The sequence below is a fragment of the Sphaerodactylus townsendi genome, linkage group LG06 (assembly GCF_021028975.2).
Source record: "Sphaerodactylus townsendi isolate TG3544 linkage group LG06, MPM_Stown_v2.3, whole genome shotgun sequence".
NCBI classification, from domain to species: Eukaryota; Metazoa; Chordata; class Lepidosauria; order Squamata; family Sphaerodactylidae; genus Sphaerodactylus; species Sphaerodactylus townsendi.
This window is the reverse complement of record NC_059430.1, coordinates 67,414,754-67,435,959: the sequence shown is the minus strand read 5'-3', so window position 1 is coordinate 67,435,959 and position 21,206 is coordinate 67,414,754. Positions and strand designations below refer to the sequence as shown.

At 40.8% G+C, this 21,206-nt stretch overlaps 1 protein-coding gene across 1 annotated transcript in view; it reads left to right on the top strand.

Annotated features, from left to right (window-relative positions):
- The window catches only part of NRCAM (neuronal cell adhesion molecule), a 180,830-nt gene that overhangs the window by 38,183 nt on the left and 121,441 nt on the right, over nucleotides 1-21,206 (top strand). Inside the window, 1 exon segment of the mRNA XM_048501581.1 lies at nucleotides 10,352-10,414. The gene's annotated coding sequence lies outside the window, so the exon portion shown is untranslated.

The window sequence follows — 21,206 nt, the reverse complement described above, 5'->3', positions numbered from 1 at the left end:
TGATCATTCTGCATGAATTGCCCCATTTCACAGTTTATTTGGGAATAGGGAGAAATAATTTTGAGAGATTACATTTGCAGCTAACTTTAAGATATTTCATGAATCCTGTTAACATATTTTCCATTTGTAATGTTCCATTTGTGAAAATTGTTTCATATGCATAATAGTGTGGTTACTAATTTATGACTAAATCCTATTAAAGTTAATGGAATCAACATACATTTGTTTATTGATATTGTATATTGCCAATTATCGTTTAAGACATAATAAGAGAAGAACTCCATCTTAGTACTTAACTTAAAATCTCTGATAGTAACTGTAATTGACCAATTCTCATAAATGTATTAATGACATATAAATGGATGGAGAGACCATGACCAAGTGGCAGAGCATTACATGCAGTATGTTCCAACTTCAATCCCCAGCATCTCCAAATAAAAGATAATAGCTGATATGAAAATCCTTTATCTAAGAGCTTGAAGAGTCGCTGCTAGTCAGGATAGACTGTACTGACCTTGGCAGAGCAATATCAGAACAGTGTAAAGGATCTTCACTGTTCAAAGTGCTTGTCTACAAAACATGCTAAAATCAGAATGTGTATTTCCACAGCCTGAGGTGACATTGTCTTCTAGGTAAGAAATTTGTGTTCAGGTTGTTTGATGTGTTAGGGAACCATGTTGACAGTTGTTAAACTGTGTGCTGCATTTCAGTGGCCAGAGGAAAAAAATCAATCTATGTGTGTATTAGCTGGCAGTTGACCTGATTGCTGAATCAGGGAATACTCACAGTAACATTGTGAAGGACAGCAATTGCTTAAATGTGATACAGATATGACCTAAGCAGTATTGCTACTAACTGCTGCTTTGTTTCTTCCCTAGCACAGGAGAATTGGCTGGCTTTCAACCATCTCTGAAAAATAGGGAATGGCCCCTTTTCATTTTTTGCTTGTAGAAGATAGCAGACGAGTAGAGACTTAACGGAGCACTAATAATTTTCCTGGTAAATTAGTAGAATCTATCATTAAAGATAAAATTATAAAACATGTAGAAAAGCAAGACCTGCTGAGAAAGAGTCAGCATGGCTTTTGCAGAGGCAAATCCTGTCTTACAAACTTACTAGAGTTCTTTGAGGGTGTAAACAGGCATGTGGATAAGGGGAAACTAGGGGACATTGTCTACTTGGATTTCCAAAAGGCTTTTGACAAAGTTCCTCACCAGAGACTACTGAGAAAACTCAGCAATCAAGGAATAAGATGGGAAGTCCTCCTATGGATTAAAAACTGGTTGAGAAACAGGAAGCAAAGAGTGGGTGTAAATGGGAAATTCTCACAATGAAGAGATGTCGGGAGTGGTGTCCCTCAAGGATCCGTTTTGGGACCAGTGCTCTTTAACCTATTCATAAATGACCTGGAAGTAGGGGTGGGTAGCGTGGTGGCCAAGTTTGCAGATGATACCAGAAGAGCTCCAAGTGGACCTTGATAAATTAGGTGATTGGGCTAAGAAATGGTGAATGCAGTTCAATGTAGCGAAATGTAAAGTGATGCACATAGGTGCAAAAATTCCAAACCTCACATACACGCTACAGGGGTCAGTGCTATCAGTCACAGACCAGGAAAGGGATTTGGGCGTCTTTGTTGATAGTTCCATGGGAATGTCAACTCAATGCATGGCAGCTGTGAAAAAGGCAAACTCTGTGCTGGGGATAATTAGGAAAGGAATTGATAATAAAACTGCAAAGATTGTCATGCCCTTATATAAAGCCATGGTGGGACCGCACTTGGAGTACTGTGTTCAGTTCTGGCTGCCACATCTCAAAAAGAATATTGAAGAGATAGAAAAAGTGCAGAGAAGGGCAATGAGGATGATTGAGGGACTGGAGCACCTTCCTTATGAGGAGAGGCTGCAGCGTTTAGGACTCTTTAGTTTGGAGAGGAGCCGTCTGAGGGGGGATATGATTGAAGTCTATAAAATTATGCATGGGGTAGAAAATGTTGACAGAGAGAAATTTTTCTCTCTTTCTCACAATACTAGAACCAGGGGGCATACATTGAAAATGCTGGGGGAGAAGAATTAGGACTAATAAAAGGAAACACTTCTTCACACAACGTGTGATTGGTGTTTTGAATATGCTGCCACAGGAGGTGATGATGGCCACTAACCTGGATAGCTTTAAAATGGGCTTGGATAGATTTATGGAGGAGAAGTCAATTTATGGCTACCAATCTTGATCCTCCTTGATCTGAGATTGCAAATGCCTTAACAGACCAGGTGCTCGGGAGCAACAGCCGCAGAAGGCCATTGCTTTCACATCCTGCATGTGAGCTCCCAAAGGCACCTGGTGGGCCACTGCGAGTAGCAGAGTGCTGGACTAGATGGACTCTGGTCTGATCCAGCTGGCTTGTTCTTATGTTCTTAATAATGCAGCCCTATACAAAGTAGAGAGAACCTGGGCAGAAGCAAGAGCAAAGTTAGCCTTCTCGGGAACCCGTCAAGTTCTTGCCGAGCAGGGTGCTGCGGCACATAAGACCTACTCGAGATGCCGTCAGGCTCTCGCTGAGCAGGGCACACACAGGAGACCGGGACCCCAGCTGGGTGCTTCCCAGCCTCAAACAGAGGAGTGGGGATGCAAAAAACGCAAGCGCCAGCCAACTGCATCCCAAGACTGTTCCAGAGATCAGCTGCCACCCAGGGACTGTGTTGCCGCCATCTCGGAGGAGCCAGAGTCCTCGCAAGCCTCTACAAGCAGGCAAGATCATTCCAGGCTTGGGGGGAAAATGGTGGGGGTAGACCTGTCCTCCAAGGCACTAGATCTGGCCCCCTAGATGATAGACCTGCCCTCCAAGACAATAGGCCTCCACTACAGGACGGTAGTCCTGCCCTCCGAGCCGGTAGCTCTGCCCTTCCAAATGAAGCCCTGCTAGCTCTGCCTTATTGGACAGTAGACCTGGGCTCCAAGCTGGTAGACCTATGCTCCAAGGGTCTTCCACAGACAACTTAAATGCCTGGCAAAGCTTCTCACGAACTGATTTTGCTTCCTCAGAAGTGCTTTGAGAGAGGACCTCAACAACCTCCTGTCTAGTTGGGGAGGTCCTCCCAATACCTCTCAAGCCCCCAGGGCCAGATCCAGATCTCCATCCAGATTTTCTGACCAGGCTTATGGTGACCCTTTAAGTGGAAGAATGCATTAATGAGGGAGAGGATGGGGAATGCATTAGTGAGGGAGAGGATATGGAATTCCATTCTTAGGAGTGCCATCCCTCCCTCTCAGTCCCTATCCAGCCTCTGGTATTTGATGGGGTTTTTTTGAGGTGCTAATCAATAGTTTCTTCTATACGAAAGAAGAAATGGAAGTCCCAGAGCATCCACTTTGTCTAGCCACCCTGGGACTTCTAGTTCTTCTCTTTCTGGTATATCATAGAGTTTATCCTCCACAAATTATCTTTCCTCCAGGAGAACTGATATCTGCAGTCTGGAGATCAGTTGTAATTCTGGGAGAAATCCAGGTCTTACCTAGAGGTTGGGTTGCCAGGTGCCCCTGGCCATTGGTAGGAGGAGGTGATGAAGTGATCTTACCATGCTTAAAATGAGGCCTAGACCTGGATATCTCCTGAGTTATGATGTCACTTCTGGAAGTGATGTCATCATGACATTGACATTTTGCTCAAATACCACAGCCCTCATTGTAATTGCCACGATGACATCACTTCTGGAAATGACATCATCCCTGTTGGCCAGCTGGTTGGCACTGGGGGAAGGGGGTCCAAAGAGGGTGATTCCCTGCCGCTGATAGGAATCTAGCAACTCTGTCTGGAAGTTAGTAACCCAATATGGTGTGGGTTCTTTTATAAATATAACCACTTTTGAAAAACATGACAATTGCAATTTGAATGCTTCCACTGACCATTTTTTAAAGTATTTCTAGATCTCATTTTGGCTACAGTTTTTGTTTCCTAATTAATTCTTATACCTGGGTATCTTACATACACACTGAAGTCACATTTGAATTTCTTGGGTCAAACATAAAATTTATTAAATCAGACCCAGAGCATAATAAAATCTTTCTAATTTATTAGATCATTATTTATACTATAGTATAGTTAGGAATTTAAAACCTGTAAATCTCATCTAGCATTACATTAGTCAAGATCAAGTCTATTGCATTGGCTATTAGCCTTCACAGTCATTAAGAAAAACAGTTGGATTTATATCCACCCTTTTTCTCCTGTAGGAGACTCAAAGGGGCTGACAATCTCCTTTCCCTTCCCCCCTCACAACAAACACCCTGTGAGGTAGGTGGGGGCTGAGACAGCTCTGTAGTCCATAACATCTGGAGTGCCAAAGGTTCGCCACCACTGGTATAGGCTAATCTGAATTCCCCAGATAAGCCTCCACAGCTCAAGTGGCACTGTGGAGAATCAAATCCCAGTTCCTTCAGATTAGAGTACACCTGCTCTTAACCACTACACCACTGCTGCTCCTTTACACATCCATTACACATCACATTAAAACTATACACCAGTGGTTACATAGACATAAAAAGGGATAAGATAAGATAAAGCGTTTCCCCTTTCTGTGTTGTTTGGACTCTGATCTTCCTAACTGCCAGTAAATAGCATTATACTATTAAGAACTTGAATTTAACAGCTTTTTAAATAATACAAATGAAATCAGAATAGTACATAATGTGTGTCAATCATATTTGTTATGTTAAATGGAAATCCTGTGTGCAATGAGCAGGGGTAGTTACTTTTGAATTAACATAGATGGGGTCAGTTTGTTAATTAAACTGATTTGATAAGTGCCAGTTTTCTCTAATATATATAATCCTAAAGTTGTACTTCAGTTGATTTCTCAAAGCTGATCATCATAATCATTTTTAGAAACATAGTGCCAATTTCATTAAAAATTAGCTACTATTATTATAAATTTAATCAAACACCTGAATATGAGGAAATAGTTCAGGGGTCTTTCTTTTTTAACACTCTTTGTCACAAAAGATTTATTTGGATATGATAGTTTTCATTCCCAGAGAAGTGACAGATGTCGTAATGGATTTTGAGATGAGAGGTATAGCACCTTTATCTCCTGAAAGTTTTGAGTAGCCCACTGTGTAGCTTCTGTCTGAAAAGTAATGGGTCACAGTAGGAATTTGAAAGGGGACAGGCTTCCAGAAGCATTTAGTCTTTAATGGGGCTACTGCTGTAGTGACGCAGTGTGCAGAAATAATTCAGATTAGATTTGGTCAATCAACCAACAAAATCTGATCTGTCCTTCTCCCATTCATGGAAAACTGTCATTTTTAAGAATAAAACTTCAGAATAAAACTTTTCAGAATAAAATTAAAGTTCAAAATACAGTTTTTAAACATCTAAATTAATGTATATATTTAGTAATTGTGAATGTGATATGTGTTTCAGAAAGGAGGAAAAACAGATTCATTATGAGAACAGCAAAGATTACAGCAAGCATCAGATTTACTTGCCTTAAATGTGTAGGGCTTAAAATGGTTTCACTTTGGGTAGATTTTGCCGTAGAGCTTCTGAAAGAGTTAATGTATAATATGCTCATTTTACAATATATACTTCAGTTTCATGTCAGCTATAGCTATTGAAAGATTGAAGTGTTAAACTTCAATGATGTTGAATAAAAAGTAGAATACATTGGTAGAATTGTACAAACTATCTGTTTCTTTTAAAATAAGTATTATCCACTAATTAAATTATAATCCTAGAACTACTGATATAACTTACTTCAACAATAACCACAATTAAGATACACTCTTGTTCTGCTTTGTTAAGTGTAGCGTTCATGTGGCTGTGCATATTGTTGGATTTCTCTGACAATATGCTTTGAAGTAGATTATGTTACACAGTGATTGTGCTTTTGTGAAGATTCTGAACTGGTCTTCAGGGAAACTAAGTGGGCTTCAAAGGAACACATCTTATTGTTTTGAGCATGCAAAATGGCAGTGGAGACATTTGTGAGTTGAATTTTTTAGAACTCACATTGTGTGCTCTGTCAGCAGAGAGACCTATTGTATTTTCGGATGTCATATTTTTCCACAGAGCAAAGTTTGAAAGGCATCATTGTTCTTGTCTAATTGTGTCAAGGCATTTGCTTTTCAAAACAAATGGACAGAGTGATAAATTTGGTGTATCAATCTTGTGTGTAATGTGCTTATCAGTTCTAACCCATCCTAATTTTGAGAACATTTCTTCCTGGGTTTGAAAGCCGCCTTTGTCATCATAAAGAAGATATTGTGGAGATCTGATGTTTTTATCCAGAAATGAATACTATTCTACTGAGTAACAGTTACTATAGCAGAGAACTGAGGCAAAATTAAAATAACATTGGTGAGATAAAAAAACCAAAGCCAAGTCAGATGGAATACAAATTCAGGGTAGTGTGAGACCTGCATGGGAATAACCTTCAGTAAACAAAACTAAACTAAGCTCTGAATCAGGAATGAAAAAAGTTTTAATTTTTGTAACAAATATTTCTTACAATTGAAAAAGTGAAACAACCACATGAAGTTCAAGCAAATAAATGTATTTTCTGGTCTTTAAATAAATACAAGGAAGTTCTTAACCCCTATTGTATTGCTACAAAGCCTTGCTGATCACACAGCAAAGCTTTGGGAGGTCCAAATAGGATGGAGTTGGCTGTTTGAAAACAGGCTGTTTTGTTCACCTTCCTGCTCGCAGTCCAGCAGCAGTGCCTTTGTCGGGAGGCCTGTTAGACTTTGGGGTTTGCTTATGCTGCTTTCTGTATGCTTTGGGGTGTGGAGGAATGGGTTAATGCATTACTGTCTGACTTTCAACTGTCTTCTGCATGCAGTTTCACATTCCAGGTGCTGACCAAGTGGCTGGGCATCTTCACTGTTATCTTCTTTACAGTTACTTTGGGCACGCTTTCCGAGGCTGGAGGGTTCAAGCCGTTTTAATTACTGGATTTTGCGCGGGCAAAATCAGTTCTGGCTTTGTCCAGGGAAGATCCACATCACTGAATAAACTGCTGTTCTACACATGAGTTTGTCTCAGTTTTGGGCATTCTGACAGCCTTTTAGGAGCACAGAAATTTATCAGCAGGGTTATAAAGAAAGAAGGCATTTTAAATCAGCTTCTTAATTTATCAAAAAAATGAAACACAGAGCAGAATTTGACCTGAAACATAATATATACAGATTCATTTGAGAGACATAAAATTGTGCTTGCTTGATGATCAGCTTGTTACCATAATGGCATAATATTTCAGGTGTTTAACAGTCAATGATTTGTTTCTGGAAAAAATGCAATCCGTTTAGAAAACTTGAGGAGGGGGTGCAGACAGAAACCCTAAATGAAATGTGTCCTTTCCTACTTCAAATCTTAAAAATTTAGTAGAGCTTTCCTGTACTCTACAAATAACGAACTTACTGACTTTTATGCTGTATTACTTGTGTTAATATTTTCTGTCACCCACCCTCCCACTTGTTGACATGAATATTTTTATGTTAAAGCATGCATATTTACAACTCTTAGCATTTTAATTATAGCATATTTTTAAACATACTTAGAAACCTTCTAAAAATGTTAAATGTCAACATTGTATGTAATTTAAGATGCATTTAGGATATTTACTATTGTTCTTTTGAAACCATTACCTTGTGATATAGTGGTAGCAGGAAAGATGCTTTCCTGTTGTTCTGAATTGCTTATTTTAATAATAGTGAGTTGTGGATATAATACTAACCATAATAGTTACTATCTTACACAAATGAGGCACAAATGTTCAGGCCAGCAGATCAAAATATTATGTTTTTGTCAGTATTATACTTGCCGTTGTACTGAAATTCTGCAATGTAAACTGAAAGTAGGGAATATATTTCTTTCACATTGTTACAACATGAGCTGAGTATTCTTTTTCTTGGGAGTTATTTTATGCTCTACCTGTCTCCCTAGTGGGAAATCAATGTGTCTATCATCATTTTCCATTTTATCATACAACAATCATGTGAGTTAGATTAGGATGAGCATATATGGCCCAAGTTCATCCAGCAAACTTTCAGAGCACGGATTTTTACCTGGGTTTCCAAGCACTCTTAATGATTGCAGCTTGAAATACTGGCCCCGGCTACTCCCTATTCACCTGTCCCCGAATGGTGGCTGGCACCTCACCTGCCAACAAGGACTTGCCTCTGCTGCTCTCATGGGGTTCCCCAAGCCCCCTGCATCACCTCACCAATAACTGCTCCCCCAAGGGCCCTAGGTTGTCACTGACCACAGCAGCAGTCACCCGACAGCCAGGGACTTAGGGAAACGGGCGACAGCTGGCGAGCCCAGACAGGAGCACAGCAGCAGCAGCAGCAGCAGCAGCAGCAAGGGAAATGCTGACCCAAGAACAGTTGACTGGTGGGCTGACTCTATGCAGCCCAGAGAACCAGGCGCCCCACCACATATCCCTGGAGAAGACCATGAGGGAAGGGGAAGAACAAAGCAACCCTCATAGCCGAGGCCAAGTAAGACACCCCAAAGGCCCCAGACACAGGCCAAGTCAGCAAGCAGCACCCAGACCTGCCAACCTCAGCGTCTGAAGTGGCTTGGGGTTGAGGGCAGCACGTATAAGGGAGGGAGTGACATTGTAAGTTTCTCTGACAGACAGTTCACACCAACACAGTTATTTGGGTTGAGTTCGTTTCAGTTGTGGAATAACTCTGTTAGTAGTGCTCTGACATAGATTTTGGACATTAATGAGACATGCCACTTGCCCTTGAAGTCGGACTATATCCAGACACTGGCTAGGTTTAATGGGTGCCCTTATCTGTAAAGAGAAAACAATCCTTAATGAGGATTTTTCATGTTCTTCCGTGTACTGTGTTCTTTAAACTGATGGTTTGAAAGAGTATTATTATTATGCAGCACCATACATATTTGTAAATCGATTGACACCTCAGAATCTCTGGATCTTGCTCTAAATACTTTTTAAAGGTTTTTCACTTTATAAATTTTCCTAACTTACACAACTATTGCTGCTAGTCGTATGTAGTACATTTATTTTGTTTTCATAAGGGAGGGAGGAGCCAGGGATGAACAGATAGGCAGGGTAGCCTCTCAGGGAAAAGGGTAGAGGACTAGAGGGAGATGCAGGGATGTGGATTGGGCAGCTGGGTGGCAGGGACAGAGCAACCCCTTATAAGATGGGAGGGGGTGAGGAAGCTGTGGAGGAGGTGGGGAATCAGCCCATCAGGAGTGAAGAGGATTCATCGGGCTCCACTTCTGAGGTCAACTTGCAAGCCAGGGAACTGGAGCTTGATTTAGGGTGGCAACCTAGCCAGGATACCACCCAAGGGGAGACATTCACACCACTGCTATAGGAACTAGAGCAGGGTGCCAGTGCTGGGGTGTGGACATGCTGAAGGAGTCACCTGTGCAGTCCCCTGGACCTCCCCGTGTGGGTGGGCCCAACGCTAAGCTCAGAAAAGATTGAGCTACCAATCACAGATCCCTTGGAGCACCAATGCATCCACCTTGCTGAAGTAACCTTGGGCCAACTCTACCACTTTGGCAAACTCTACCACTTAGTGGGGAGGCAGCTGGGCTGCTCCCCTGGCCAGTGGCCAAGCTACCAGCTGGCAAAGTTCTGGCCAGCCACTATGCAGATTAGGTGGGTTGTGGCCAGACAGATGTTCATCAGTTTAGATGTGGGCATCCAGTATAGGGTGATCCCTGGTGGTAACCCCTTCTGCAGGCCTTTCCCTGGGTCTCTCTCCCTCCCAGCAGCCCTGAAGCCTGCATGCTTCTGTGTCTACCACAACTCTCTGACCAAGCTGCTCCCCTCTTCTACTTTCTTACCATCTTCCCTGAGTCCCCTCCCCACCATCGACTTTTCTTACAGCCTTTGGAGAGGCCTGGTGGCTGGCCCATGAGTGACTGGCACCCACTGTACCCGCACCCACAGTGCCATCCCACAAAAGAGAAAGAGACCATGTTCTGCAGGCAAACATGGCTCCATCACTTTTGTCATTGAAAATATGCCATAAAAAGCATTCAGATTAGTAGATTGTGGTACACTTTTCAAATTACCTTTTCCAGAGTATTAAAGCAACTTTTGTACAATCCTTAATGCATAGAGATTTGGGATGAACTAATATAGCAAGCACCAAAAGCAGCACTGGAAGTTGGATCAGGTCCCAAGAACATCACATGAAGCTGAGACAGACATTTATGATTATAACATGGGCCCTTATGCCTTTCTGTGGGATGTTGTCTCCTATGGGATCAGTAAACTAAAATGTTTAATTAACATTAAAATTTAATCAAGTAGTAAAATAAAGTTTTGTATAATTTTATCAACAAACTACCCTTTTCTTTCAGCTCCAGTGGTTTTTTGAAGTCCAAGGGACGAAAGTCGCTTATTAAAACTGAATATTAACAAAGGTAAACTATTTAAATTTTCTCATAAATGTTGCTAATTCCCCGGGGAATGGGCTATCAGGAAATAAGATCTTATCTATATATGTTGTGTTTCAAAATTCATGATCATTTTTATTTAGTTGTATTTTCTGGTTTTGGTGAATTCTGGTAGTTGTGAATTCATGAACATATGATGTGACTGGTCTTTTTTTAATTATTGCACTGGTCTTATATGTATGTCTAGTGACACTAAATCAGACATTGTACAGTAGCATGCATGAGGTTTTTGGGGCCTTTGTAGTATCGTACTACTGTTCCACAAAAGGTCTACTATACTTGTATTTAAAGGTTGGACATAGGGGATGGTCTTCTCTCCTCCTGCATGTTGTTGTCTTTATTGTACAAGATGTGTGCAAGTTATTAATTCATGTCCAAAAAAGGGCAGTAGAATGGGAATAGATATTGTCTGGGAAATGTGGCTGACGTGGCCTGGGATTGTGACACATTTTTTATACATCGTGATTCAGCTTCAGCAGTACATCACAACTGCTTTAGCTTGCATGTGGGAATGCCAGTCTTCAGGTAGGATTTAGTCATCCCCCATAAATACAGTTCATCTCCAGTTCCCTTGGAGAAAATGGATGTTTTGGAGTGTGGATGGTATGGCATCGCACCCCACTGAGGTTCCTGTCCTTTTAGATCCATCTCTCAATCTCCAGAAGTTTCCTAATCTGGAAAAGGCACCCTACCCCCACCAGTGGCAAGAGGAATGTGCTTAGATTTCTGTACACCCATTTTTCCAGTTCAGCCTATCCTCAGGAACTGGCCAGTGCTACAAGCCAAAATAATTACCAGATTTAAACCAGTTATCAGGTCCACTATTTTCTCTTGTTAATTTTCATTAAAGAAAAGGGAAGATGGCTCTTTCTGCCCCAGGTTTATCAGGATGGGAAAAAAATGAAATATACCCAAAGTATCAGTAATGTTTCTTACCAGATTGGCATGCCAGACAGTCTTGTTCCAACTGCTCCTTCCACACCTGGAGAATTACATCTGCAATCATGTTCTTATCACCAAAACTGTAGCGGAAAATAGCCAACAATAATCAATGGGTTTGCAACTGAAGGTCAAAGATGGCCTACATACAGAAAACTGTTGATTTTTCAAGATAATAAATGTGAACTTAAACCTATAAATTATTTAAAAATACAACCGAAATTGGTTTCATTATTACCAACTGTTAGCAACATTTAAGGATGATGATAAGAAGGCTGGATTTAATTCACCAATGACAGATTTTGAATGTAATCTATGTATAAATGAAGACAATTTGATTACCAAAATGTATAAGATGTAATTACAATGGGATACAGAAAACTAGCTGGTTAAATCTGTAATGACTGAATGGAATTTCCTCCCTGAATTACATGAAAACCTAGGGGTTGAAGTATACTATAATGAAGTATACTATAATGAAGTATACTTCAACCTAGGGGTTGAAGTATACTATAATGAAGAAATGAGAATCTGTATACTGAAGAAGAATTTCGAAAATGCATTCAGATGCATGGTGCGATTTTATGCGTGATTCTCATTCTCGACAAGCTAACTTCCTTGTGGAGGGATTTCAGCCGGGGAGGTGTATTTCGGAGTGATGGTGCCTTACTTGGGTACCTACCACGTTTCTATGTGGATTATGGATGGGTCAAGATTCATGGACGACACGTTACCCCAACAAGAACATCTCCATTCATAAGGGACACTAGCTTCAGCTATGTTTGCCAGAGTTGGTGAATACGGTTGGAACTTTTTGTATTCTCATATGAACATGGTCCCATCCATTCCACATTCCAGCACTTGCACTTTATGTATATAGAGGTTGCACTTGATATGATAGAGATTACGGATAAGTAGATCCTTGTATGAAATGCATAGCCTTTGTTTGTATTAGGTGTATTGTATATGTATATATATGTATGAATAGGATATACACATGAAGTTATGAATATATAATTGAAAGATATACATATATGAAATTGGTGGTAATTCTTTATTATTGTGACATCATCAGTGAATGTCCAAGCTCAGTGTGTCAATTGAGTTCTGTTCATTTTGATATAGTTCACTGGCACACTTGTGCAATTTTTTCGATTGGTGAATTAAAATTAGCCTTCTTATCATCTTCCTTAAATGTTGGTAATAATGTTGGTAATAATGAAACCAATTTTAGTTATATTTTTAAATCATTTATAGGTTTAAGTTCACATTTATTATCTTGAAAAATCAACAGCTTTCTATATGTAAGCCATTTTTATTGCATATTCACTTCTTTTCTGGCAAATGCTTCAATTGGAGACAGAGGAGTAAATCCTGCAAGAAATCTCTCATATTTCAATCATATCCATAATAAGCTTCTTTTAATGTAATGATTGGAAAAATCTTTGTGTATTGTCTCTTTGTCACATCACAAATATCCATGTCAACCAAACCTCCTATAAAATCCCTCCAGATCCAGGATTCTACTGGTCTTCAAAGTCACTCATTCCCTTATCCATTCTAAACAAGCAGCTTCAAAGTACAATTTAAAATTCGGTAATGAGATATCTCCTCTTTCCTTTACATCCTGGACATTTTTATATTTCATTCTTGGTCTCTTGCCCTGCCAAATGAAGTTGTTTACATCTTTTTGCCATTGTTTAAAACATGATATCAAGTTAATTATTGGAATGGCTTGAAACAAAAAATAACATCATAAGCAAAACATTAATCTTTATCACAGATATTTTCCCCGAAAAAAACGAATTCAATCTATTTCATCTCAACAAGTCTCTCTTAACTTCTTTCCATACGTTAACCTAATGTTTTGATACACATACAATTCTTGTTAGTCACCAACACTTCAAGATATTTTATTTTGTTCACCACCATAAACCCAGATATCTGAGTCAAACACAGTTGTGATTTTTGATCCATGTTTTTGGATAATATTTTGGTTTTATCCTTATTCAATTTAAATCCAGCCAATTTTTTAATAGGGTATTCGAAGGGGATTACTGACTCCTGGCTTAGATGCAAGGCATAGAATGGATAGAAACCACTTGCAACTATAACCACTGCATTGTCCTGGAAAGTATGAAGCCATGTTTCTTTATACAACACCCTGCCCCTATCTTCTCCCCAATGACTGGTGTGTTATTGTGTCCCTCTAATAAAATCCTTAACTCTGATTGTCATTCTCTCCAGCAGCTTTTGTTCCTTTTCAGAGCTATGATGACTATTAATATAAACATGATTACACTTGAAACAGGGCCCACAGCTTTGAACTGCTCCTGTAGTCAGTAAATCCCATGGGTTGACAAATACATTCAGCCTTTTCTTTCCACTCAGAAAATTGCTGCTGATGCTAGACACATTGTGCTGCCTGCAGCATATCTAACATGGAGCAAAGCTTATAAAAGATCCCATGGTCAAGCAGTTTCTCTCTTTAGAAGCATTATGCACACCAAGCCAGAGTGGAGTTCCAGTGTATAATACCATTGTAAGCCATGAACATTTGCATGTTGACATATGCCTGCATTTATCTCCATTAATTGTTTATGATGCAGTTTCATGGTTATAGCTTTCTGTTCAATGCAGTGACTATCTTCAACATCTATAGCAGTTAGGGTTGGAGATTCGGACAGTCCAAATCCGAATTTTTACCGAATCTGCACGGATTCGGACGGATTCGGACGAGCAGGGGCCGAATCTGAGCTGTCCGAATCCTAACAGATCCGAATCCATGGGATTCGGATTACCAGCCGAATTGCGTTTTTATTTTTTGGTTTTTTTTCACATTTTGGCCTGCAGGGGAGGCATTTTTAAACATATCAGCACCAAATTTTCAGGGTATCATCAGGAGACTGTCCTGATGATACCCTCCAAGTTTGGTGCATTTTGGTTTAGGGGGGCCAAAGTTATGAACCCCCAAAAGTGGTGTCCCTATCCCCCATTCTTTCCAATGGGAACTAAGGAAATGAGGGCTACCCTTTTGAGGGTCCATAACTTTGGCCCCTGAACCAAACTGCACCAGTCTTGGAGAGCATCATCAGGACAGTCTCCTGATGATACACTGAAATATTGGCACCGATACATCTACAAATGCATCTGCAGGCACCCCCAGAAATTTGCACAAGATTCTTTGTTCTGCAGTGACTTAGCTGCATTGCTGTCAATAGGGAATTTCTGAGAGGGCTGTGGAGTGCACATTTTTCATGGTAAACCCACAAAACTTTCAGGATATCTTCAGGAGAGTCTCTGGATGACACCATCCAGGTTTGGGGAACTTTACTTCAGAGGGAAGTGGGAGATGGGCCCTACCCTTTTTGGGTCCCATAGAATTAACCCCCTGAAGCAAAATTCCCCAACCCTGGATGGTGTCATCCAGAGACTCTCCTGAAGATACCCTGAAAGTTTTGTGACCGTACTTTCAGAAATGTGCACCTCACAGCCCTCTACCAGAAATTCCCCATTGACAGCAATACAGCTAAGTCACTGCAGAACAAAGAATCTTGGCAAATTTCTGGGGGTGCCTGCAGGGGACGATTTTGAGATGTATTGTTACCAGATTATCAGGGTATCATCAGGTGACTGTCCTGATGTTGCCCACAAAGTTTGGTGCAGTTTGGTTCAGGTATGGACCCTCAAAAGGGGTGCAACTATTCCCCATTGTTTCCAATGGGAACTGATAGGTGATGGGGGCTACACCTTTGAGAGTCCATAACTTTGGCTCCCCTGAACCAAACTGCACCAAACTTTGGGGGTATCATCAGGACAGTCTCCTGATGATACCCTGAAAGTTTGGTGTCACTAGCTTTAAAAATGCTGGTTTGCGTGTTTCACCAGTCACTCACTCCAGCAGGCTTCATGTGCAGGAGCGGTGAAACATGAAAACCGGAATTTTTAAAGCTAGTAGCATGGGGGTGTCATCAGGAGACTGTCCTGATGACACCCCCCAAGTTTGGTGCAGTTTGGTTCAGGGGGGACAAAGTTATGGACCCTCAAAGGGGGGCCTCTATCCCCCATTGTTTCCAATGGGAGCTAAGGAGATAGTGGCTACCATTTTGAGGGTCCATAACTTCGGCCCCTCTAAACCAAACTGCACCAAGCTTGGGGGTGTCATCAGGACTGTCTCCTGATGATACCCTGATATTTTGGTGCTGATATGTCTAAAATGCGCCCCTGCAGGCACCCCAAAAAATTTGCCCAAGATTCTTTTTTCTGCAGTGACTTCTGCATTGCTGTCAATGGGGAATTTCTGGTGGAGGGCTGTGGGGTGCACATTTATAAAGGTACACAGTCACAGCTCAGGGTATCTTCAGGAGAGTGGATGACACCATCCAGGTTTGAGGAACTTTGCTTATGGGGGCAGTGGGAGATGGACCCTACCCATAACACTGAACCCCTTGAAGCAACGGTCACCAAACCTGGATGGTGTCATGAAGAGACTCTCCTGAAGACACCCTGAAAGTTTTGTGGGTTTACTATGAGAAATGTGCACTCCACAGCCCTCCCACAGAAATTTCCTATTGGCTGCAATGGAGCCAGCCAGCCACTACAGAGCACAGAATCTGGGGAAATTTCTTTGGGTGACTGTGAGGGGTGCAGTTTTAGAGCTACTGTCACCAAAATTTCGGGTATCATAAATGTACTGTCCCTATGATACTCCCCAAGTTTGGTGAAGTTTGGTTCAGGGGGTCCAACGTTATGGACCTTCAAAAGTGTAGCCCCCATCTCCTGTTAGCTTCCATTGGAAACAATGGGGGATGGGGCACCCTTTTGAGGGTCAATAACTTTGCCCCCCCTGAACCAAACTGCACCAAACTTGGGGAGAATCATCAGGACAGTCTCCAGATGATATCCTGAAATTTTAGTGCTGCTAGCTTTAAAATTGCGTCCCCTGCAGGCCCAAACGTGTAAAAACACCAAAAATTAAAAAAAATAATAAAACGGACCCGAATTTTTCGGATTTACCCGAATTTTCGGGCATATCCGAATCGGCTATGATTCGGATTCGGGCATACAAATCATTTTATGCCCCAAAATACCCAAATCCGAATTTTACCGAATTTTTTTAGTATTGACCAACCCTAATAGCAGTGGTGGCGAACCTATGGCACTCCAGATGTTCAAGGACTACAATTCCCATCAGCCCCTGCCAGCATGGCCAATTGGATCTATAGTATACTAGCGGGGCCTGGCCACGCGTTGCTGTGGCAATTGTCCTTCTCATCACAGTCCGCAACCCACACAGATGTCCATGCAGGTCCAATGATCCGCAGTATAGCCTTTTGGGGTGGTCAAATGGAATCCCTCTTTCCCTTTTCAATTCACATTGTAATATGGTGGGGTTTTTTAGTATAAGGTAACCCTTTCCATTCCACAACGGAACTGTCCAGAGTGTGAATCCCGCTGTCCATGAAGCTGGTTGACACGCACAGTCCTGGCTTGAGTAAGGCAGAACTGGAGCAAGCAGGCTATCCCAGTCAGGCAGCAGAGGCAGGGTGGTGAGGTGCTCAGATCGAGGCCAGCTCCCTGAGTTCTTAAAGGGCCATGTGCAAAAGAAGCGGAGCCAGTAGTGTTGGTTCACCCCCACCCCATGGATTTTCTTAGAAGAAAAAGGCAAACTCCAGCTCACTTTTAGTGAAAGAGAGCTGTGGCGAATATGGGTGAGGAAGTGGGTAAGTGGTGTTTGGATGTGAGGGAGGGTAGAGTGAGGTGTGTGAGGATGAAGTAGATGTGTATGAGAGTATGTGTGTTGTGTGGTAGTATTGGGTGAGGCACAGAGAGTGAAAGTTACCTGCATGGGTGGGTAGGGAACCCCACCTGACGTCTCACACGGCAAAGTGTATATGTGTTTCACTTCCACTCGTATTACCTAACAGTATTACCTGTTTACTGTTTTAACTGCTCATCTCTGGCCATCTGTGTGAACATTCTAAGGGTGACAGTTAAACACAGCCAGCTTCATGGCCTGGTGCGCCAGGAAAAAGACGTTTTACCTGGCTCAGGTATGGACTTTCGGTGATTTGAAGGTCCGATTACCTATTAATATTGCTTTTATGTTGTTTGATGTTATATTTTATTATTATTTTGTTCTTAGAATTGTTAGTGCTCAAGACTGTGGGAGGATGGCCTTTTCCTCCAATTATGCCTCCTATGGTAGATCTCTACTTTGCCTCCTGTGCTGTTTCTAACAATTTGTTGATCCTCACTAGAAACTTTTCAGAGGGTTTAGTGGGCTGCAGCAAGAAAGTGGACTGCAGCACTACGTATAGCCTACAGATAGTTAGGTACATGTCATCATTATTTAAACTACCAGGTCATTTTGAGATTGGGAAAAATACGCAAGGGATGTGTCATGGTCTTTGAGACTCGATAGAAGTTATATAAATCTGTAATTATGCTGTCCATGTACAATTGTATTTCTGAACTGTAAACTGTGGGACTGATCCATGCCATTTTTGCATAGGAGAGTGCACTTTGACTTATGTGAGAGTGGAAGAGGATCAGATGATTTCCCCCTTAAGTTCAGTCTCTTGTGCCATGTCCCAATATTAAGTAAGCAACTGGGAAAGATGAGTTCTGCAGATGCTTCATTGTTCTTGAATTCCAACTCCATCACCAGTCATTTTTAAATTGTTTTAAATTAAAATGCATTTAAACTATACTGGTGCCTGCATCCCAAACCTGATTACTAATGTGAATTTTACAAAAGCAGGGGAGTTAAACACATGGAGGCTTGATCAGCAGCCAGCAAATCTGGATGAGATTAGATGATGAATAAGCTCTTGAGAGAAGGACTCTTGTCATGGAAACATAAATTAATAAAAGCAAGATAATATTTCCTGTTGGATAAATCAGGGAGTTGTAGTGCTGGCAGGATATATCATGATGGAAAATAATCAGTACATAAATTCTGGAATCCTGACTGTTATCATTTGAGAGTTGAAAAGTACTTTTTATGCTTGTTGTGATATGATTAATAGATAGAAAGACACTGGTATTCAGAGAAAGCCCTGCTGTAATGATGATAGTACATGGGGTCCATAGGAAGTGAATGAGTTTGTAGTGAGATTTGTGTACCATTACAGAATTTTTAAGACTAAGCAGATCTATATATTAATTTTTCCCACTAATGTCATCTATCTGGGATCAGTAGCTCAATGTATTTTTGTATTTTACATGGACCAGTAATAGTATAGTGTTTTGTTGCTTCATAGAATGTTGATGACTATCAGTAGTTTTGAAAGCCTGCTGAAATAATGGATAGTTACTGTCAGTGCTAGAATGTCAAAATAATAGACTATCAAAGGGTGATGCTGTCTAGTTTCCAAAATGATGACAATTCATGTGGTTTTTCTGGCTCTTACAATTTTGGAGTGAATTCTTTGCTGCTCAACTTTGCTAGAAGTGTGATTCAGGAAATGCATTTAATCATGCAGTTATGAAATACAGACATTCACTCGTTTGTCAGTATATTCGTTTGTTTGTGGAATATTACCAAAGTGTGTTGAATCAGTACAAATATTTTGAGAGATAATAGATTTCTAGTGTCAAACTTGTGTTGAAAATGAATGTTATTAAATGGTTGGAAATACGCACATATTTAACAAACAAAAGTTTATGAAGTGGTCCATTCAATTAGCAGGATTTAATAGAGGTTAAGAAAAAGAAAGCCCTCACCCAGATATCCCAGGTTTGCCTGATTTCATCAGATCTCTAAAGCCAAGCATGGTCAACCCTACCAAGTATTTGGATATGAGATCACCAAAGAAAACCCAGGTTATGATGTGGAGGCAGGCAATAGCAAACCACTTCTGAATGTCTCTTGCTTTGAAAACCCCACCGGGGTCACCATAAGTCATATATGAATTGACGGGAAAAAAACAAAAGAAGGAAGAAAATAAACCCCAAGAAAAACTGTCATTAACTATACACCACATTAAAATTGTGATATTAAAATGCACAGTGAAAATCCATCTTAAATAACTTCATACTAAATTGCATGTGGAGTCCTGATAACGGCGTTTAAACTTTTCAGTAGCCTTCTCCGCAGGCACAACTTACCACAGATTTTCCCAGTGGTCAAACCTTGTGTTGTGAAAATGTTTTCTGCGAAATCATTCTTCACATCTCCATTCCATTCTCCTCATTGATTTTCCTCTTGTCTCTTCAGCTGCATTTATTCCTTATGCTACTGCTGAAAATGTTCTGGTGGTGGTGGAATATCATCCATGATGCAGAAGAACCATCCTCCTTTTTTCCCTTTTGTGTAGGCTCTGTCGCATTATTTCACATTTGTACTGAAGCAGAAATTCAAAAAATGTTTCAGACTCCATTTCTACACACACAAAATAGAAGCCAGAAAAACCCTACTGGAGCAGCCACCTTTATCTGAAGGAACAGAAAAATATAGCCCAACCCTGCCCCCAATTCCCCCACAATTTTTCGGCCAAATTATATCTGCAACAGTACACTATCATTACTCCAGCATTCTCTTGTGATCCTGATCAAAACCAAATGTTATTTGCTTGCTTCTACCATGCATGAATAGAATAATTGTTTGTTAGTTTTGAAGTTAGTTAGAAATTTTGAAGGAAAATGACACATTGCATTAAGGTATGGTGCCGCCCCCCCCCCCTTCAAATAACAGCCATCTAGTAGCATATGTCAATATTAAATGAGAAGCAAGAAAACTGAAAAAAACGAACATAGTACTCTGTGAGGCTTTTTGGCTAGCAAACAACTCAATACCACTATCAAAGTTTTGGGGCTAGATGTGTTTCTTATTGCCAAAGTTCTCCAAAACTAACAGATGATTTTGGCTCATGGAGGTCTCAGACAGTTTTTGATACATGCAAGGCTACTGAAAGAATATTCAGCTTGGTCAACAGTTGCAGATAGAGTGCAGTAAATTCTCAGAGCTATGCAACAATTGTAAATATGTTTGCTAAGTTCAGTTACTGAAGTATATTTAAAATGGAAGAGAGGACAAAGTTTCTAGTCTGTGATTGGCAGAGTGGACAGCCTTCACATGTCTCATTTCTTCCATGAGATCCTCAGACACATCACCACAATATTCAGCACTATGACCTGCTTTGTCCAGAACTTTAATTTCATTATTTTCCAAATATGGGTATATCCATGCATTGGCATATACTATGCAGATGCATTACAACTTCCTAGGCCTCTAGGTGAGGCTCGCATTGTCATTCAAGGTCAACAACCAGCTAAACAACTGGCAGCTGTGAAATCAACAACAATAACAAGAATATTTTTTTTAAAGTATGAACAGAGGCACAACTCAGTGGCCAAGATGATCCATTGGAATTTATGCAAGAATTACAACTGGTAGGAACATTGTCCAGAGAAAGTAATGAAAAATGAGAAGGTCAAGAAGGTCCCGTGGGACTTTCGAATCCAAATGGACAAAGTGTTGAAACATAATACACCAGACATCATTGTGATCGAGGACAAGAAAGTGACCAGCATCAACATAGCAGTACCTGGTGACAGCAGGATCATTGAAAAAGAACATGAGAAGATCACTAAATACCACGATTTGAAAATCGAGCTTCAGCATCTATGGCACAAACCCATTGAGGTCAACCCAGGGGTAATTGGACCCTGGATGCCAACCCGAAAACACTAGGGCAGCACTTGAAACATCTTCAAATCGACAAAATTAACATCTGTCAGATTTAGAAGGCAGCTTTGTTGGGATCCGCACAAATACTGCGCCAATACATTACAACATCCTATGCCTCTGGGTGGG